This window comes from Nicotiana tomentosiformis, chromosome 6 (genome assembly GCF_000390325.3).
Source record: "Nicotiana tomentosiformis chromosome 6, ASM39032v3, whole genome shotgun sequence".
Lineage (NCBI taxonomy): Eukaryota > Viridiplantae > Streptophyta > Magnoliopsida > Solanales > Solanaceae > Nicotiana > Nicotiana tomentosiformis.
The window spans coordinates 4,775,966-4,799,565 of NC_090817.1; positions in this window are offsets into that span (position 1 = coordinate 4,775,966).

A 23,600-nucleotide genomic window follows, 5' to 3' on the forward strand; every position below is an offset into this window, starting at 1 on the left:
CAAATAAGAGATTAGACAATTAGATAGGTGAAATTAGGCTAAACATGATGACTATACATGCTAAAGTAACTCAATTAAGGCATATAATGGAAACTACTTAAATAAAACCAGAATTTCAACCTTTAGCTTGTGTACACACTCGTCACCTCGCGTACACGGCCCTCACATATCACAAATAATCACAACAATACCAAATCCTAAGGGGATTCCCCTCCCCCCCCCCCCAAGGTTAGACAAGTCACTTACCTCAAACCTCGCTAAATCAATCGATAAGAAGGCCTTTCCTCGATTTTCCAACTCTGATAGGCTCGAATCTAGCCAAAACAATTTTATACAATAAATATAACTATAGGAAACTAATTTAAATAACCAAATTACAACTTTAGCAAAGAATTTAAAAATCACTCCAAATAGTCAACCTTGACCCACGTCTCGGAACCAAACAAAAATCATAAAATTCGAACACCCATTCGATATCGAGTCCAACCAAGCAAGAATTACTCAAGCCCGACCTCAAATCGCCTTTCAAATCCCCAATTTTTAGCCTAGGAAGTTTTTTCTCATTTTCCCCCCAAATACACTAAATAAATGATGAAAACAACTATAGATGCGTGGGAATTAATCAAAAACGAGTCATGAATCCTTACCTAAATGATTCCTCTAAAAATTCCTCAAACTTTCGCCTCAATCCAAGCTCTCTAGGTCCAAAAATGAATTATGTAATCAAATCCTCGAAGATCCCCTTTTCTGCCTAGTGAATCCGCATCTGCGAAAATTGCATCGCAGGTGCGGTTCTTACTTAGCCTAGCAAACTCCGCTTCTGTGGACCAAAATGCTCATCTGCACTCTCGCTCGTGCTGTAGGGGCTCCGCTTCTATGACCCCAGGATTCGCTGGCCTTTTCGCTTTTGCGCTTCCTCAATCGCACGTGCGAGTCCGCTTCTGCTGAACTCTGACTGTATCTGTGGTCCTAGTTGGACAGGCCACAATTCGCTTCTACGATGAACTCCGCATTTGCGAGTCCTCACATGCAGCCAATTCCTCCGCAGGTGCGATGACACCAAAAGGTTGGAACTTCAACAATTGCACAAGTCCAAAATTTGTTCCGGATTCAATCTGAATCATAGTTGGGGGCCCCCGGGACCCCGATCGAATATACCAACAAGTCCTCAAATATTATACGAACTTAGTCGAGCTTTCAGTTCACATCAAACAATTCTAAATCCAGGAATTGCGCACCAATTCAAGCCTAATGAACTTTAGAACTCCTAACTTCTACATTTGAAGCCGAAACCTATCAAATCACGTCTGTTTGACCTCACATTTTGCACACAAGTCATAAATGACATTACGGACCTACTCTAACTTCAGGAATCGTAATCCGACCCCTATATCAAAGAGTCCACTCCCTGTCAAACATTCCAAAATCTTCTAACTTTTTAAGTTTCGCCAATTAATGCCAAAATAAACTAGGGACCTCCAAATCAACATTCGGACACGCTCTTAAGACCAAAATCACCATACAGAGCTATTGGAACTGACGAATCTCCGTTACAGAGTCGTCTTCACACAAATCCGACTATGGTCAACTCCTATGAGTTTAACTTCTATTTGTGTAGGGACTATGTGTCCCATTTCAACCCTGAAACTCTCCCGAACCTGACACCAAGTACCTAGGCAAGTCAAGTAGCCATAAAATGAGATAGAAGGAGAAATAAATAGGGGATCAGGGCTAATACTTTCAAAATGACCGGTCGGGTCATTACAACCTCCCCCTCTTAAAATAAACGTTCGTACTCGAACGAGTATATAGACGTACCCGAAGTGGTGAAAAGATGAGGATAACGGCTGCGCGTATCATGCTCGGTCTCCCAAGTTGCCTCCTCGACTGGATAACACTGAACCTTCACTGAAGCGATGTTCTTTTACCTCAACTTATGCACCTGCTTGTCCAATATGGCCACCGGCTCCTCAACATAAGTTAGATCCTTGTCCAACTAGACTAGGCTGAAGTCTAACACATGAGACGGATCGCCGTGATACTTCCGGAGCATGGAAACATAGAACACTGGGTGAACTGCAGAGAGACTAGGTGGTAGTGCAAGTTTGTAAGCCACCTCTCAAACTCTCTCAAGAATCGCAAAAGGTCGGATATACCTAGGGCTCAACTTGCCCTTCTTTCTGAACCTCATAGCGCCATTCATAGGCAAAACCCAAAGCAAAACCCGGTCCCCAACCATGAATGCAGCGTCGCAAACATTACGATGCGCATAACTCTTCAATCTAGAATGGGCGGTACGAAGTCGATCCTGAATCAATTTAACCTTTTCCAAGGCATCCTGAACCAAGTCTGTACCCAATAGCCTAGCCTCACCCGAAACCAACCCATCGGGGACCTGCACCACCTAAAATACAAAGCCTCATACGGGGCCATTTAAATGCTCGACTAATAACTGTTGTTATAGGCAAACTCTGAAAGCGGCAAGAATTGATCACACGAACCCCCAAAATCCATCACACACGCATGAAGCATATCCTCCAACATCTGAATAGTGCGCTTGGACTGTCTGTCCGTCTAAGGGTGAAATGTTGTATTCAATTCCACCCGAGTACCCAAATCATGATTTACGACTTTCCAGGACTGCGATGTAAATTGCATGCCCCGGTCAGAGATGATAGATACTGACACACTGTGAAGCCTGACAATCTCGCGAATGTAAACCTGAGCCAGCTGCTCCGAAGAGTAAATAGTACGTACATGAATGAAGTGTGTTGACTTGGTCAATCTATCCACAATCACCCAAACTGCATCGAACTTCCTCAGAGTCAGTGGGAGCCCAACAACGAAATCCATAGTGATCCGCTCCCATTTCCACTACGGAATCTCTAGCTTCCGAAGTACTCCACCTGGCCGTTGATTCTCATACTTCACCTGCTGACTATTTAGTCATCGAGCTACATACTCCACTATGTCCTTCTTCATTCGCCTTCACGAATAATGCTGCCTCAAGTCGTGATACATCTTGGCGGCACTTAGATGAATGGAGTACCGCGAACTGTGAGCCTCCTGGAGAATCAACTCACGCAAACCATCTACATTGGGCACACATAGCCTTCCCTGCATCCGTAATACACCGTCATCCCTAATAGTGGCCTCCTTGTCATCACCATGCTGAACCGTGTCTTTGAGGACAAGCAGATGGGGGTCATCATACTGATGCTCTCTTAAACGATCATAAAGAGAAGACTGAGAAACCACACAATCTAAAACTCGGCTCGGCTCGAAAACATCCAATCTAACAAACTGGTTGGCCAAGGCATGAACATCCAAGGGTAAAGGCCTCTCTACTACTGGTAGATATGCTAAACTTTCCAAACTTTCCGCCTTACGACTCAAGGTATCGGCCACCACATTGGCCTTCCCGGCATGATAGAGTATGATGATGTCATAATCCTTAAGCAACTCGAACAATCTCCGCTGCCGCAAATTAAGATCCTTCTATTTAAACAGATGTTGTAGACTCCAGTGATCGATGTAGGCCTCACATGGGACACCATACATATAGTGCCGCGAGATCTTCAAGGCATGAACAATAGCTACTAACTCGAGGTCGTCGACATGATAGTTCTTCTCATGCACCTTCAGTTGTCTAGACGCGTAGGCAATCACCCTACCGTCCTGCATCAACACCGCACTGAGACCAATACGCGACGCATCACAATACACCGTATAGGACCCCGAACCAGTAAACAATAACAACACTGGGGATGTCGTCAATGTTGTCTTGAGCTTTTGAATGTCTCCTCACACTCCTCGGTCCACCTGAACGGAGCACCCTTCTGGGTCAGCCTGGTCATAGGTGCTGCAATTGATTAGAATCCCTCTATAAATCAACGGTAATACCCCGGCAAAACAAGAAAACTCTGGATCTCCGTAACTGAGCACGGTATGGGCCAACCCTGCACTGGTTCAATCTTCTTCGAATCTACCTTCATCCACTCACTCTATACTATATGACCCAAGAATGCCACTAAATCTAGCCAAAATTCACACTTCAAAAACTTTGCTTATAACTTCTTTTCTCTCAAGGTCTGAAGCACAGTCTTCAGGTGCTGCTCATGACCCTCCCGACTCCGGGAGTACACCAAAATGTCGTCAATAAATACAATGATGAAAGATTCAAGATAGGTCTGAAATAAACTTTTCATAAAGTGCATGAATGTTGATGGGGCGTTGGTCAGCCTAAAAGACTTCACAAGGAACTCGTAATGACCACACCGAGTCCTGAAAGTAGTCTTCGGGATATCTGGCTCCCGAATCTTCAACTGATGATAGCCTTAACACAAGTCGATCTTAGAGAATACTCCAGCAACATTCATCAATACGTGGCAATGTACACTTGTTCATCACTGTAACCTTGTTCAACTAGCGATAATGAATACATATTTGCATAGAATCATCCTTATTCTTTACAAATAAGACTGGAGCATCCCAAGGCGACACACTGGACCGAATGAAGCCCTTATCGGTCAAATCTTTCAATTTTTCCTTTAACTATTTCAACTCGGCTGGGGCCATATGATAGGGTGAAATAGAAATGGATAGAGTGCCCGGTAACAAATCAATACCAAAGTCGATATCTCTGTTAGGCGGCATGCACGGAAGATCTTCTAGGAATACATATGGATAATTTCTCACTACCGGAACTGACTCGATGGTAGGAGTATCAACACTAATATCCCTTACATATGCGAGATACGCATCACACCCCTTCTCAACCATCCGATGAGCCTTTAGAAATGAGACAACCCTGCCACGAACATAGTCTAAAGTACCTCTCCACTCTAACCACGGTGCACCGGGCATAGCCAATATCACAATATTGGTGTGATAATCAAGGATAGCATGATAGGGCGACAACTAGTCTATAACCAAAATAAGATCGAAATCCACCAAACTGAGCAATAATAAATAAGCTCTGGTCTTAAAACCACTAAGAACAACGAAACACGACCGATCCACACGGTCAACAACAATAGAATCCCCAACGGCTGTAGACACATAGACAGGAGAACTCGGTTCATCACGGGATACACCCAAATACGGAGCAAAATAAGATGACACATAGGAATAACTAGATCCCAGATCAAATAAGACCGATGTATCTCTATGACAGACTGGAACAATACCTATGATGATAGAGTTGGATGCAATTGCCTTCGTCATAGCAGGAATAGCATAGTATCTGGCCTGGCCTGCGCCTAGGGCGACCTCTACCTGCTCGATCTCCACCTCTAGCTGGCTGTGCATGTGGGATAGTAGCTGGTGCTGTAACCATGGTATGAGGACTCGGTGGGGTACGCGGTGCCTGAGTAACCTATAGAGGTGCACCTCTTGAGTCTGGGGCAATCCCTCACCACATGATGAGTGTCCCAAACTCAAAACAAGCTCTCGAAGGACGTGGCTTATGTGGCTGGCTCGGGCCTGATCGGCTTGACTGACCACTGAAAGTACCCCATGTAGGAGATGCACTAGACAATGGAGGTGCATAATAGGGAGCCTGGAGCCTAGGAGTGGCCGGAACACCGCTGGAAGCTAGAAGTGCTGAATGAACAGGGCGACTCACATAGCCCCTACCATGACGAGCTGCAACTGGGGCACGAGTACTATTGTATATGCCAGACTCTCTAGACCGTTTGGCCTCCCTCTCCTCTCTATCTCGAGTCAGCATACCCTCCAATCTCCCAACAGTCCCCACTACCAGCTAGTATGCGATGCCCATCTCCAACACTCGAGCCATTCTAAGTCTGATACTGAGGTTGAGCCCCTCGATAAATCGACAAACCCTCTCTCAAACAGTAACAACCAAGGCTGGTGCATGCCTAGGAAAATCACTGAATCGAACTGCATACTCTGACACGGTCATACAACCCTGGTGCAACTACTCAAACTTTGTGCGCCATGCATCTTTGAGACTCTAGGGAACATACTCCTACAAGAACATATCTTATTAGTGAGTCCAAGTGAGTGAAGTTGCCTCGGTCGTACTACCCAACTCATATGCTCGCCACCACTGATACGCCGCTCCTCTAAACTAGAACATAGTGAAAGAAACCCCACTAGACTCCGCAACACCGATAGTACGGAGGATACGGTGGAACTCCTCATGAAAACCCTCCGCATCCTCTGATGCCAAGCCACTGAAAGTAAGAGGGTGGTACTTCTTGTACCTCTCGAGCCTGAGCTGCTCCTCCTCAGAAACTGCTACTCTAATCTCGGGATGAACTGGGGCTATCGGTTACATTAGTATCAACTCAGGAACCTGGTTGACCTGGACCCACTGCTATGGGGTTCGGGTAGCGGGAGTCTGTTCTCCTCCCCCAGTCTAAGATGTGGCAGGAGCAAGTGGTATCAACCATGTCTGAGCTAATGTGTTGAACATGCTCAAAAACTGGGTGAGAGTATCCTGGACGACAGGTGCAGTAACAGGCGTCTCAGGTGCCTGCCCTCCAACTGGAGCTACTGGTGGCTCCTCTGTAGCTGCTCGTGCAGGTGCTATTGCTGTACCACATTGACATCCTAGGCCTCAATCTAGCAGGGGGCGGGTGTCTAGTCATCTGATCCAACTATATGTGTCCTCACCATCTGTGAGAGAATACAAAGATAGAAATTTAGAATTCGAAGTCAAAAATTTTGCACGATAAGGAATCAAAGAAGTGAAGTTTTTCCTAATAGTTCCATAGCCTCCCGAACATAAGCACAAATGTCTCTGTACCGATCCACGAGACTCTACTAAACCTGCTTGTGACTTATAACACATATGAACCTAGTGCTCTGATACCAACTTGTCACGACCTCAATTTTCCCTCTGTAGGATGTCGTGACAGCACCTAGTCTCTAAGACTAGGTAAGCCTAACAAGCATGCGAAATAACTAAAATATTAAGTTAAAACTCAAAACGTCAACAATTGTAATAAATTAAACTGCACCTCAAGTATGAACAACTCCCAAAACCTGGTAGATATATGTTACAAGCTCTAAAGAGAAATGCTAAATATCCCTATACATCAGATTCTAATGAGGATAAGGAAATAACATAATAAAGGTAGAGGGGGACTTCGAGGTCTGTGGATGCTGGCAGATGTACCTTGTAGTCCCCATGTATGGACTAGCTCACTGATACCTAGTCAGGTAGGTAGTACCTGGATCTGTACAAAAAGATATGCAGAAGCGTAGTACGAGCACACCACAACGGTACCCAGTAAGTGCCAAGCCTAACATGGGTAGAGTAGTGACGAGGTCAGGTCAGGCCCTACTGGAAATAATAAGTAACAAGGCAGAAGATATAATAATATAATGAAATGACAGAGAAATGAAACAATGAAAATTTACGGAAGGTAATAATACGGAATCAAAGGAAGAAAAATACAACATGAAAGGAAAGCAAAAAATCATACAAGTTAAGGAACAACAACAACAACAACAATACAAAAAATAGAGGAAATCAACAAGTGGCACTCCCGAGGTACCGCCTCGTTGTCCCAAAAGTAAATATCTCACAATATTACCTTATATCACCGCGGGAGCCTTTATATTTTGTTTTAAAAATCATTTTCCTGAAATAGCATCCCGCGTTTTAGCCAACCTTATCACACCGCATGACTTCTAGTAGTTCCCCTACTTGCCACGCGTATCAAGCCCAACTTATCTCACTGCATGTGTTTCAATACCAGACCTTATACCACTGCATGCGTATCAATAATCACAACGGCACGACAGAAACCTCGTGCAAACAATAACAACCGCACGGTAGAAACCTCGTGCAACAACCAAACAATTATCTCAACAATAAATCACGAAAACTGAACATAACAACTGAAAGAATGATATTCCAAGAATAGCAATTTCAAGTAAAGAATCCCACAGTTAAACAAGGAACATGGAATCAAGAAAGCAGTCAATTCAACTAAATGTATAGTACATGTTGCAAATAAGAGATAAGACAAGTAGGCAGGTGAAATTAGGCTAAACATGATGACTATACATGCTAAAGTAACTCAGTTAAGGCATAGAATGGAAACTACTTAAATAAAACTAGAATTTCAACTTCTAGCATGTGTACGCACTCGTCACCTCGCGTACATGGCCCTCACATATCACTAATTGTCACAACAATACCAAATCCTAAGGGGATTTTCCCCACACAAGGTTAGACAAGTCACTTACCTCAAACCTCGCTCAATCTATCTATAAGAAGGCCTTTCCCTCGATTTTCCAACTCTGATCGGCTCGAATCTAGCTAAAGAAATTTCATACTATAAATATGACTATAGGAAACTAATTTAAATAACAAAATTATGACTTTAGCAAAGAATTAAAAAATTCACTCCAAAAAGTCGACACAGGCTCACGTCTCAGAACCCGACTAAAATCATAAAATCCGAACACCCATTCAATATCTAGTCCAACCATACAAGAATTTCTCAAATCTGACCCCAAATCGCCTTTCAAATCCCTAATTTTTAGCCTAGGAAGTACTTCTCAATTTCCCCCCAAATTTCCAACTAAAATTACTAATTAAATGATGAAGACAACAATATATTCATGGGAATTAATCAAAAACGAGTCAAGAATCCTTATCCAAATGTTTTATCTGAAAATCCCTCAGACATTTGCCTAAATCCGACCTCTCTAGGTCCCAAAATGAATTATGAAATCAAACCCTCGAAGATCCCCTTTTTCTGCCCAGTGAATCCGCATCTGCGGACCTTACTGTCGCACCTGTGGAAATTCCATCGCAGGTGCATCTCTCACTTAGCCCAGCAAACTCCGCTTCTGCGGTCCAAAATAAGCATCTGCACTGCCGCTCCTGTGGAAGGGGCTCCGCTTCTACGACCCCAGGCTTGGCTAACCTTTCCGCTTCTGCGCTTCCTCAATCGCACGTGCGAGTCCTCTTCTGCATAACTCTGACCGCATCTGCGGTCCCAGCAGCGTAGGCCACAATTCGCTTATGTGATCAACTCTCCGCATTCGCGAGTCCGCACCTACGGCTAACTCCTCCGCAGGTGCGAGGACACAGAAGGCTGGAACTTTAGCAATTGCACAAGTCCAAAATTTGTTCTGGATTCAATCTGAGTCACACCCAGGGCCCCTTCGAATATACCAACAAGTCCTAAAACATCATACGAACTTAGTTGAGCAGTCAATTCACATCAAAAAATGGTAAAACCAAGAATTATGCACCGATTCAAGTCTAATGAACTTTAGAACTGGTAACTTCTACATTCGATGCCGAAACCTATCAAATCACATCTGATTGACCTCAAATTTTGCACACAAGTCATAAATGACATTACGGACCTACTCCAACTTTCGAAATCGAAATCTGACCCCGATATCTGAAAGTCCACGCCGGGTCAAATCTTCCAACTTTTCAACTTTCGCCAATTAACACTGAAATGAACTACGGACCTCCAAATCAACATCCAGACATGCTTCTAAGACCAAATCACCATATGGAGTTATTGGAGCTGATGAAACTCTACTCCGTAGTCGTCTTCACATAAGTCCGACAACGATCAACTCCTATTACTTTAACTTCCATTTTCTTTAGGGACTATGTGTCCCATTTCCACTCTGAAACTCTCCCGAACCCGACACCAAGCACCCTGACAAGTCAATTAGCCATAAAATGAGATAAAGGGAGAAATTAATAGGTAATTAGGGCTAATACTCTCAAAACGACCGGCCAGGTAGTTACATGTATATACGGGGATGTAAATAGTAGTACAATTCATGAGTTAAGGAGCATTAGACCTCATTCCAATTATTTTTCCACATTCTGTTTAGATAGTAAGATAGTAATCGAGCCATCTGAGCCTATTGGTGAGTCAAAGAGTGAGTGTGAGAGTGCCTACATTACTGAATTTGTCATGGAAAAAAGCAAAAAATACATTCCTCATTTAAAGGCCAAGAAGTGCATAGTGAAACATTAATTACTTGGCCTGGTTATCTTTGTAGCCTTACCAGTGGAGCATAGCGGTAGACTAGATGACATGTTAGGGGTACAATTCATATGTTCAAGGTGGAGGAAAAAGTGGTTAACGTCGTGCCGCGATGTTAAATTAGCCGCTTGTTGGGAGGCAACCCACTTTACTGCTTTCTTTTATTTTTGTTGATTTTGTTTTCATTATATTATATTTGTAGTATTTTTTTTTATTTTTTAGGATTATGAGCATAGGAAGAAAAGCCACATGAAGTGTGCAAAAGCGAGCCAGATGGTTGGAACTAGTGTGAGGTACCCGCATAAAGGACCATCCTTGGGAGAAGTCTGAGTACCCCGTGAGCTGCTAGTGTTTAGGCCTTTGGCCTTTCAGGGAGTTTCTTGTCCACCCTCGTTATTTTTTGCTTTATTTGTACATTGGAGACACTGCACTCTTTTAAGTGTGGGGTGGGAGAATTCCTTTAGATCATTGGTAGTATTATATTAGTATGTTAATTTCTTATTTTTTTCAGTTTTGTATTCTTGTGTTTTTATAGTAGTGTAGTATTTTAGGTGATTAATTTTAAAATTAAAAAAAAAACAAAAACATTGAAAAATATTGGACTTTTCCTGACGATGGATCTCCTAGAGAGTTTTTTGAGTGATTAAAGTCTAGCAAAAAAATTGAAAAATTAAAAAAAATAATACAAAAGTATGTCTTTTTGTTTTTTACATAGTAATAATCCCCCGTGATTTTTATTTGTGCCTCGTTTCTTATCAATGGGATGTAGTTTGAATCGGGTAGTAGTTTTTCAATTTTTAGAGTAGACTGGAATATAGGAAATAAATGGAAGAAGAAATATGAGATTCATAGGCACTCTTGACTTGTTTGATAGTAGCATATTTAGGCTTTGGCATGTGTATGTAACAACCCGGCCGATCGTTTTCAGTATTTCAGCCTCGTTCCCTCATTTACTGCTCAATTTGTGCTTTACAGTTGTTGTGTGAATTGCAGGGGTAATTGGTTCGGGTCCGGGGAGGTTTTGGAATGTATTGGAACATTTAGTTCCAAGGTTTAAAACTTAAGTTTAAATAGTGAACGGTTATCGACTTATATGTAAACGGCCCCGGAATGGAGTTTTGATGATTCCAATAGCTCCGTATGGTGAATTTGGACTTAGGAGCGTCTCCGAAAAATTATTTTAAAGTCGGTAGGCAAATTTGGCTTGAAATGGCGAAAGTTAAATTTTTGGGAAGTTTGACCGGGGAGTTAACTTTTTGATATCGGGGTCGGAATCCAGTTCTGAAAATTTTTATAGATCTGTTATGTCATTTATGACTTGTGTGCAAAATTTGAGGTCAATCAGAATTGATTTGATATGTTTCGGCATCGAATGTAGAAGTTGGAAATTCTTAAGTTCTTTAAGCTTGAATTGGGGTATGATTTGTGATTTTAATGTTGTTTTATGGGATTTGAGATTTCAAGTAAGTTCGTATGATGTCTTAGGACTTGTTGGTGTATTTGGTTGAGGTCCTGAGGGCTTCGTGTGAGTTTCTGATGGTTAACGGATCAAAATTTGGACGTAAACAGCTGCTGGAATTTTTTTGTAGGAAATTTCTGCTGGAAAATCGAGGCTGGAAAAAATTCGAGGCTGAAAAAAAAAATCGAGGCTGGAAAAGAATCGAGCTGGAAAAATCGAGGCTGGAAGAATCGAGGCTAGAAATCGAGAGCAGCGCCTGTACAGAAACTTTAAGTTATAAAATGGGGGCTTCATCCCATTTTCTATTTTTCACAAATTGGAGCTTGGGGAGAGGCGAAGTTTGAGAGATTTTCAAGGAAAAACATCGGGGTAAGTGATTCTAACTCGGATTTGGTCAATATACAGGAATATATCATTGTTTTCATCATTTAATTAGTGTTTTAAGATGGAAACTTGGGGAAAATGAGGAAGAGTTCTTGGACTAGAATTTTGAGGTTTTGAATGGGATTTTGTTATTAGATTTGAGTAAAATTGGTATGTTTAGACTCGTGAGTGAATGGGCTTTTGGTTTTTGTGACTTTTGTCGGATTTCAAAACGTGGGCCCGGGGGCTAGGTTTGAGTCGATTTCGGATTGTTGGCTATAATTTCATATTTTCTTGTGGAATTGATTCCTTTAACCTATATTGATTGTACTGCACTGCTTCTGGCTAGATTCGAGACGTTTGGAGACCAATTCATGAGGCAAATGCATAGCTGAGTAAGAAATTACACGGTTTGAGGTAAGTAACAGTTCAAAAGTTGGTTATGAGGGTATGAAACCCCGAATTATGTGTTATGTGATTGGTTTTGAGGTGACGCACATGCTAGGTGGCGGGCGGGTTGGTGTGCACCGTAAGAATTGTGACTTGGTCAATTCCATGGATCTGTGTAGTTGAATAAATTGTTGTTATCCATACATTTTTCCACGTCTCATGGAAATTGAACTATAAATAATGTTTAAACCATGTGTTGTTACTGTTGGGACCCACTGAGGTCGTGTACATATTGAGTTATCTGATAAATTACTATTTTGTACTCAATCACGATTGTACTTGCAGATTACATCTTAGTCTCTCTTGTTCATTATTGATGCATCATATCACTATTATTGGGGTGCTTATCATGATTTTTGAGAGCCCGAGAAACTGGAGAGGTTGATGACTAATTGAGGCCGAGGGCCTAATTGTGAGGATATTAATGGGATCGGGCTGCACGCCGCAACACGTATTATTGATTTATGCCATGATTGTCTTGTTATAGTGCTTGGGCTGAAGGAGCCCCTCCGGAGTCTGTACACCTCCCCCCAGTGAGCGCAAGTACCTACTAAGTTCAAGCGAGTGCGGATATTAGTGCAAGAAATGTAAATCGAGGTCAGCGCCTGGACAAAAACTTTAAGTTATAAAATAGGTGCTTCGTCCAATTTTCTATTTTTGACAAATTGGAGCTTGGGGAGAGGCGAGTTTTGAGAGATTTTCAAGAAACAACATCGGGGTAAGTGACTCTAACTCGGATTTGGTCAATATACATGAATATATAATTATTTTTATCATTTAATTAGTGTTTTTAGATGGAAACTTGGGGAAAATGAGGAAGAGTTCTTGGACAAGAATGTTGAGGTTTTGAATGGGATTTTGTTATTGGATTTGAGTAAATTTGGTATGGTTAGACTCGTGAGTGAATGGGCTTTCAGGTTTTGTGACTTTTGTCAGATTTCGAGACGTGGGCCTGGGGGCCGGGTTTGAGCCGATTTCGGATGTTTGGCTATAATTTCGTATTTTCTTGTGGAATTGATTCCTTTATCCTATATTGATTGTATTGTACTTCTTGTGGATAGATTCGGGACGTTTGGAGACCAATTCATGAGGCAAGGGCATAGCGGAGTAAGAAATTACATGGTTTGAGGTAAGTAACAGTTCTAAATTTTGTCTTGAGGGTATGAAACTCCGAATTATGTTTTATATTATTGGTTTTGAGGTGACGCACATGCTAGGTGACGGGCGTGTGGGCGTGCACTGTATGAACTGTGACTTGGTCAATTCCATGGATCGTGTAGTTGAATAAATTGTTGTTACCCATACATTTTTCCACGTATTAGCAAAATTGAACTATAAATCATGTTTAAACCATGTATTGACATTGTTGGGACCCACAGAGGTCGTGTACATGTTGAATTATCTATTAAATTATTATTTTATACTCAGTCACGGTTTTACTTGCATATTACATCTCAGTCTCTCTTGTTCATTATTGATGCATCCTATCACTGTTGTTGTGCTGCTTATCATGATTTTTGAGAGCCCGAGAAACTGGAGAGGTTAATGACTGAGTGAGTCTGAGGGCCTAATTGTGAGGATATTTATGGGATCGGGCTGCATGCCACAGCATATTTTATTGATTTATGCCATGATTGACTTGTTATAGCGCTTAGGCTGAAGGAGCCCCTCCGGAGTCTGTACATACCTTTAGTGAGTGCAGGTACCTTCTGAGTGCGAGTGCTGAGTGGTGAGTGATTGTGAGGAATGAGTGACTATGCGAAATAAGTGACTGTGAGGAAAGAGTGATTGTGAGGTAGGAGTGAATAGGAGGACTGAGTAACTGTTACACTGAGAGGATGCATTGATTTCATTATTACTGTATTTCAGCTATCACATATATATATATATATATATATATATATATATATATATATATATATCATTGGTTTGGAAAATTTCTAAAAGACATTATCTTCTGTTTCAGTCGAAGTTGATATGAAATTACTGTGGAATTTTAAATGTTGAACTTGAGAGCATGCCTACCCTTTTATGTTGAAAATTACTATATTTGGACTTAGTTGTGAAGCTCGTCACTACCTTCAGTTCTTATATATTATTGTTACTTACTGAGTTGGTTGTACTCATACTACACCCTGCACTTCGTGTGCAGATCCAGGTTATACTGGACACAGTGGGTGTTGATTCTTTTACATAGTTGATTTTCCGGACATTCAGAGGTAGTTGCCGTATTTCGCATACCTTGTCTCTCCTTCCTTATCTCCTTGTTTACTGTATTTAGTCTCAGACTATTATAGACCGTATTGTCCAGACTTGTAATGTATAGATGCTCATGTACTCAGTGACACCAGGTTGTGGGAGTGTATTTTTATCCAGTATTTGTGAGATTTTCTCTTAAACTTAATTATTATGTTTTCAGTATTTAAAAGAAATTGTGGGTTATTGATGTTGTCAGCTTGCCTAGTATTGAGATAGGCACCATTACGACGGGTGAGATTTTGGGTCGTGACAGTTGAGTACCTTCCCTATATTTTAAAATTGATCATGATGCCTTTATAAATTGGATACCATATTTTGTGGTGCTTATTTCTCGTTTACTTGACTTATGTTCACTTTGTGCTTAATGCTTAATATCTCGTGGCTTTGTGAATACTTGCATTAGTTGAGAGTCGGAATGGGACCATCCCTTAGTGAGTCATGTATGGTAAGGTTTTTATGTAGTCTATGTATTGTACTTGTGTCTAGAACTTGCCCGGTATGTGAATTGAAGCGAAATTTTAGGTGATGCTCGGTTTGAGAAATGATTTTAGGCTTTGTCACGAGCCAAATCTCCCTCCATAGGATGTCGTAATGGCACCTAGTCATACGGACTAGGTAAGCCTAACATTTACTGAAATAATAATAATATTAATTAACTACTGACAAATACGAACTAGGAATCTCTACACGATACTTACAATCCCAAAACTTGTTGTACAAGTCATAACCTCTATTGAGTTACTAGAAAACCTATGAATACAACTGTTTTGAAGTACAGATAAACCAGTGCACGAACAACATCGGAAGGTGACTCCGAAGCCTGCAAACGCAACAATAGATTTACCTTGAGTCTCCACGGCAAGATCTGTACAGCTAGCTAGCAATCAACTGACTCCAATTTATCTAGCTCTGAACAGAAATGTACAGAAGTGTACTATGAGTACATAACAGTCGGTACCCAGTAAGTATCAAGACTAACCTTAGTAAGCTAGTGACGAGGTACAGTCAAGACACTCACTAGTCAAATTACACGTGCCATACAAAATAATCGAAAACAAATAGCAGTGATAGAAACAATAATCCACTAGTAATATAAACAGTAAGGCAGCAAGAACACCATAATTATTACTCAAACGAACAAGAAACACAAGTACAACTAATTAAACAAGTCTTTCACATATAATTTCTTCAAATAAATACCCTCCAAATATATTTCTTCAAATAAGTATCCTTTGAATATAAAACTCTTTCTAATAAATATCTCATATCATAATCATAAAATACGATTCTCGACCCCCTTTCATATTCTCACGGCACCTCGTGCCCATATCTCTATCACAACCACACGGATAACTCTCATGCCAAATATGTCTATACATAAAATTCGCACGATTAATTTTTTTCAATAACATAAGGTTACCATTTTTAAACCGAGTAAGAATTCAACAAAGAAATGAGTTTATTTTAGAAATAGTTGGAGTGAAGAAAAATGACATTTCAATTTAATTAAAACATCAGATAATCTACTGATTTGGATGCAAAACTTATTAAATTAAAACATAATAGTAATTTCTTTAATTTAAAACAACTCCATCATTAAGAACATGTACAAACCGGAAATACAAATCCTCACTCTCGTACGAAAAAGCCAATGCCAACATAATACTACGAGAAATACAAGACACTTAATATTAATTCAAATAATAAATCACGGAGAACACGGTAATTTACATATTACGGAAAAATAAAATAATCAAAGGCAAGTACAACCATAGAGAGATGTCAACAAACGGCACTCCCGAGATACCATCTCGTAATCCCAAAAGTAAATTCTCAATAAGGGATCTCCCAAGGTACCGCCTCGTAGTCCCAAAAGTAAATATGCAAGATAGGGGGGATCTCCCAAGGTACCGCCTCGTAGTCCCAAAATAAATATGCAAGAACAACAATGCACCCAGGCCATCACAAGTCATCACAATTCAATTCCTCACACAGCTCACCTTGTCTCGCAACGTGCGCATTAATAAATAAATACCCGCCTTGTCTCGCCACACGCGCATAATAATATTCTCACCTTGTCTCGCCACATGCGCAAACTCAAATATATATATATAGCCCTCCTTCTCACGCCGCATGTGCATAAATCAATAGTAGCAATAGCAAGGCAGAAACCTCGTGCAAACACCCGAACAAACCACCCAAAAATATAACATGCCAATATCACATCTCATAAATTTAACCTCAAGTGCTAAAATATTATAACATATCACAGATTGCACATCAAGTACTCAAATATTACAACTTATCACAGATTGCACATCAAGTGCTCAAATATTATAAATTGCCACAAAAACATCAACAATACATTATTTTCCACAATAAGGAGCCAATGGCTCGACCATAATGTGCACAAAAAATCGTTAAAAAATATCCGGGAGTGAACAACTCAACAAAATAATATTTCACATAAAATCAAGGTGGCAATCACACCAAATCATTGAATAAAACTAATTTCAACAAACAAGGATCTAGGCATGACAATTAGAGGGCGTCTAAGGATATTAACCAATGTAATTTGCACATATAAACCAAGTACGTACTCGTCACCTTGCGTACATGGTTTTTAATTACACAATTTACACATAAGACTCAATGCCTAATGGGTATTTCCCCCACTCAAGGTTAGGCAAAATACTTACCTTTTGAAGTCATGCTGATATTTCAAAATTTCCTTCTTGCTTTAATTGACCTCCGGACAACTCAAATCTATCCAAATTAATTGTATAACTTCATTAAAATTCATCGGAAATAATTCCGGATAATAAAACGTCGACTTGAAAATTTATTCTAAAACTTCAACAAAAGTCAACTCGGGGCTCGCCTCTCGGAACCCGACATAATTTTCATGAAATCCAAACACCCATTCTGATACGAGTTCAACCATACCAATTTTATCGAATTCCAATAACAAATCGTCCTCCAAATCTTGAATTTTTATTTTTGGAAGAGTTTGCAAAAATCTTGAATTTATTCCATTTAGAATCCTAATTAAACAATGAATATAACCATAGATTCTTGAAATATAATCACTTTAGGATATAGAACATTTACTTGAGTTGAAATCGTGAAGAAATTCTCAAAATCGCCCAAGAACCGAGCTCCAAATTTTCCAAAACGAAATGGCAAAATGTCTATTTTTGGTCCTAAATGTTCTGCCCAGATTCCTCTTCTGTGGACAATTCGCGCTCATGCGGAGTCGCTTCTACAACACAAGCGTCACTTCTGCGATCAACACTGTCCAGGACAACATCTCACCTGCGGACAGAAAGCCGCATCTGTGCACATCGCTTCTGCGATGGCCAGTGCGCACCTGCGATGGGTTCCGCTTCTGCGCCTCCTCTGCCTGCTTCTGCGATCACGCAGGTGCGGAAAATTCTTCATACCTGTGACCTCAGTCCATCCCAACCTTCGTTTTCTAAATTTTGTTTCTGCGAGCTTCATCTCGCTTCTGTGATGGTTGCACCTTCGCCCATAATTCCGCAGGTGCAATTCCAATAGCTGCTGCTATTTTTCAGCAGCTTCCTTCAAGTCCAAATTGCTCCGTTAATCTTCCGAAATCCACTCGAGGCCCTCGAGACTTTAACCAAATATACCAACATTCCCCCAAATACAATACGAACTTAGTCGAGGCTTCAAACCACGTCAAACAATGCCGAAATTATGAATCGCACATCGAATCGAATTATGAGTTTTCAAATCTTCCAACTTCTATATTTTGTGCCGAAACGTATCAAATCATGAATGAATGACTTTAAATTTTTTCACACAAGTCATAAATGATATGAAGAAGCTATTCCAATTTCCAGAATCGAATTCAGACATCGTTATCAAAAATTCAACCTTCGGGCGAACTTTCCAAAATTTTCTGCGTTAATTCTTAAAATGACAAGTCGGGTCATTACAGACTTTCTTTGATCTTTTTGTGCTTATTTCCTACCATAAATAAAATTTATCCCTAGTTATCCCTTTTGAGCCTATAGACTTTTATTTGACACCCACATTACGAAACTACACCCTTTTGTTCTTAATTGACATTGTATTGATCCTTTTACCTCTTAAAGTACTTTAATTATGAAATGAGCGCTAAAAGATCAGGGATAAGAATATAATTAGAAGCACATTGACCAGCATCATAATATTTGCATGTATGACGTTATTGTCAAAACTTATATATGCCATTTGTGTGCTATTACACAAGCTATTCGGCGTATCTAAGTTTTTTAGAAGCATGACGTGCATACATTTCTTCAATATCAATCTATATACAATGGAAGATCAATTTTAACTTAGTCTATTTTATATATATATATATATATATATATATATATATATATATATATATATATATGGTGACACTAACATACGTAAGAAATAATAAACTTCACAACAAACATGTATGGTAAAAGGTCATTTGGTATTAAAGTATTTATGTATTCTTCTTGGTAGTAATTATTGGTATCCTTTTCTGCTGAGTCAAAAACTGAAAAACATTTTGTTTTTACTTTAAAATTTTGCAATCAATCTTTTATTTAGTTGATAAACATATTCATTTCTGCTAGCTAAGATTTCTTTTTAATTCTATCATGTGATTTCCACAAAGTGCGTTTTAATCTAATGATAAAAATACTTCTCTTATTAAATGCACTACTATTGTGATGACCCGATAGGTCATCTTTAAATTTAACATTCAATTATGTGCTCCAAAAACTCGAATAGCACCATTCAGAATTTCTCGACTTGCGTGCGCAGTCCGTATATTTTTCCGGAAAACGTTTATGTGAAATATTAATAAAAATGTGAAATAGTGCTTCAAAACTCATTTAAGTTGACTTCAGTCAACGATTTGAGCAAACGGACTTGGATCAGTATTCTGACGGGCCCGATGGGTTTGTATCGTGATTTGGGACATAGGTGTATGCCCGGAATCGGATTCGGATGTCCCTAGCTCGAATTATAGCCATTTGACGGAAACTAGAAACTTAAAGGTTTAAAGAATTCCTAAATTGGCCATAATTGGATTTTTGTTGATACCGGGTCCCGATTTGGATTCTGAGAGTTCGATCATCTTTGTAACAATATTTATGACTTGTTTACAAAAATTTGAAGTTATTCCGAGGTGCGTAGGCACGTTTTCCGTTAGTTTTTGATAAAAATAAAAGGCTTGATTTTATAAAGCTTGAATTTATAAGTTCGACCGAGAGTTGACTTTGATGATATCGGGTTCGGATTATAGTTCCGGAAATTTCAGTAGCTTTGTTATGTTATTTGGGACTTGTATGCAAAATTTGAGTTCATTCAGTATTGATTTGACATGTTTCGGCCCGAGTTATAGAATTAAAAATTTCATAAACTCATAAGTCTAAATCGACGCGCGATTTGTAGTTTCGTCGTTGTTATGTGTGATTTGAGACCTCAAGTATGTCCGTAATATGTTTTGAGATATGTTGGTATGTCCAGATGGGGTCCTGAGGGGATTCGGTGTGTTTCGTAGTAGTTTCAGACCATTTCTATGACAATTTTTAACTCCTGGTGTTTTTTGGCTACAGCAGTGTGCATCGCAGAAATTTCTGCTACACAGGGCTGACTTAGGAAGCTTATAGCTCGTAGTCTATACTGAATTTGGAGATGATCAAAACATGAAAGTTGTATCCCTTTGAATCTAGTTTCCATAAAATTAACCCATGCATCATTTGAACATTTGTACAGAAAGTTATGATCGATATACTGAAGACTGGTACTGTAGTTTTTCCCTGTAAATAATGAGACAAGTCGCATTTGGAGATGTGACTTGCCTGGGTAGATTGCTTAAAATTCGGGAGTTCAGCGCTTTTGCTCATTTTTGACTTTTAAGTCTCGGATTTGGGCAATTTCAAAGGGATATTTCACAAGTTTGAATTGGGCAACTGTTCTTTACCCTAAATTGATTATATTTCATGATTCCATATTATTAATTAGTGAATTGAACGGAAGAAAATATTATTTTTGTAAAATCTTTCAAAAATAAAAAATGAAGATTTGAAAGGCGATCCAATGTCGGAATTTAATAATTTTTGTATGGTTGAACTCGTATCAGAACGGGTGTTCAGATTCCGTGAATTTTTGTCGAGTTCCAAAAAGTGGGCCCACATTGACTTTCGGTTGACTTTTCCGAAAATGACTTAAATTAAGTCTCTTTCAAATTGTGAATAATTTCTAAAGCTCCAATTGAAGTGTTGGTCAATACATTGCTAGGTTTGATTGATTTGGAGACTAACTCGAAAGAAAAGGCCGTGGTCGAGTGATCACTTGAATTGCGAACAAGGTAAGTATCGTGGTTAACCTTGCCTTGAGGGAATAGAACCCTTGAACTATGTGTTTCATGAATTTCATGTGTAGTGGCGTATAGACGAGGTGACGGGTGTCTATACGTCGTAAAATTGCTTGTTTCCATATTTTTATGTATTTCACTAATTGCCTTATTTCATGAATTTATTATTATATTAATTGATTCTCTTATTTTCATTTCCTACTATTATACTTTGATTTCATGCCTTAATTGCTACCTGCTTATTTGACTTTTGTGTCATAGTTGCTACTTGACATTTAGCATTTCATATATTAAATTGCCTATCTTCTCCCTGATTATACATTTATTTGTTACTTGTCCCTAATTGTTTCCTGCATAAAACTTAATTGTTGTATACCTTGTTGCCTTATAGTTTCATATTAATTGTGGCATTTATTGAAGTAGTCTTACGTATAAGTGTTGTTAATTAATATTATTGAGGAGCGGGTTGCACGCCGCAACACAATTAATTGAAAGTTTATATTGTGGGATCGGGTTGCACGCCACAACAAAATTTAACTGAAAGATTATATTGTGGGAATGGGTTTCACGCCGCAACGGAATAATAAAAGGATTAATTGATTGTGACTGACGAATAGGCCTCGATTGTTGATATGAGTTATATGTTTTACCTCCATTCCTGCTATTATTATTATTATTATTATTATTATTATTATTATTATTATTATTATTATTATTATTATTATTATTATTATTATTATTATTATTATTATTGCGTATATGTTAATGTAAGCGACCTGCCTTATCCTCGTCACCACTTCGTCGAGGTTAGGCTCAACACTTACAGAGTATATGGGGTCGGTTGTACTCATACTACACTCTGCACTTTTTGTGAAGATATCAGAGTTGGTCCAAACGGCATATCATAGACTTGCTCGGATTCAGCTACCAGAGGAGACTTGAGGTATAGCTAAACGACGTTCGTTGCTCTGAAGTCCCCTTCTATTTTATCTTAGTTGTGTATTTTCTTTCAAACAACTTTATTTTTATTCAGACCCTTATTTGTATTATTTTAGAAGCACGCGCACTTGTGACACCAGTTCTGGGATGGTATTTAGACATCGCTATTATTTTGGTTTATTCACTTTAGTTTATATTTTATTCCAGATATTTGGTTTCTTTATTATTAATTAAATTGAATTGTTAAAAATGGTTAAAATTATTCTAACGTTGACTTGCCTAGCATGTGAAATGTTAGGCGCCATCACAGTCTCAAAGGTGGAAATTTCGGGTCGTAACAACTATTATCTTTAGGGTTGATAACCAAGTGTTCAGGAAGAACCAAATCATATTTTATTGGATTCTCTTCTTCGTTTCCGACACGAAGCAAGAAGACACTGAATACTAGATGTGTTCTTATTTTATATTTTTTGTCAGTTGAATCTTTTTCATTTGAGGCCAGAAGTATAACTTTGGCAAGCTAGCTTTTACAGTCTCTCTGCTTTTTTCCATTTTGGAACAACTGGTAGTACTTGACATAAATCACCTCCCACGCCATTAATCTTTCATCAAATGGTTTACTAATATCTAATATATCTCTAGAACTCCGGGCAATTATTTCAATCGTTTGACACTTAGCCATAAGTGTTTCATCCCATATTATCAATTTTACTTTCCTTATAAATTCAGCACCATTTCTCTGTATTGATATATTTGTGATGGTTATTTAAGTTGTTTGAAGAGGTATATCAAATCTAAAGTGGGTGGCCTCACAATAAAATCGTTGTTGATACAATACTTGCTATTATTGCTAAAAGTGTCATGCCTCATGATATGATATTTGCAAGTAATGCATGACATAAAAATATTATTTTGATTCCGTCGGAGGCATCTACAAAAAATTATCCTGTTATACCAGAGTCGACTCTTTATAATATAGTCTTATAAGCTTGTTCTTATTTAGGATTTAGCTTTGAATGTGCTTCCTGAGATACTTGTATAGAATTTTGATTCTTAATAATATACTAACCTTTTTACTTTGTGTTCTAATTTTTTAAATCTCTAACGCTTTTTTTATGTAATAAATTTATGTACGCTAAGTTTTTTTTAAAATTAAATAAGAATATTATTCATACGATGAATTTTAAAAATAATTGAATTGGATTCTCTTGCTAAATAATTAATTAAAAGATTTATTTATTTAGTTTTAACATAAGAAATAACTTATTCTATATTGATTCAGATCTTAATATTAGTTCATCTCTTGTTCTGAATATTTAATCATAATTATAATTTTATCCACCATAAATTTTATTCTCTAAGAGTAAAAGATTGATATAACATTTCACTTTTAGATCTTTATGTTTGTAGAATCATTAGTGGTATTAACTATTGCCAACCATTTTTTTCTCTTTCTCACATATTTTATATTCTTAAATATTTTCTTAGTTGATGTTTAATAATTGTGTATTTTTCAATATTACACAAAAAATTGATAAAACAAATATTAATTGAGTAGGAAAATAGTTCAAATATAATATAAAAATATATTATCGTGTGGGTATTTTATTTCTTAATTTCAACTTTTTATGCAATCTAATTAATATTACTTTTAGTATTGGACATTATGGAGTGGGAATGTATTGCTAATACGGAGGATTTTTGTCACTACCCAAAATCTTACCTGTCGTGATGGCGCCTATATCAATACTAGGCAAGA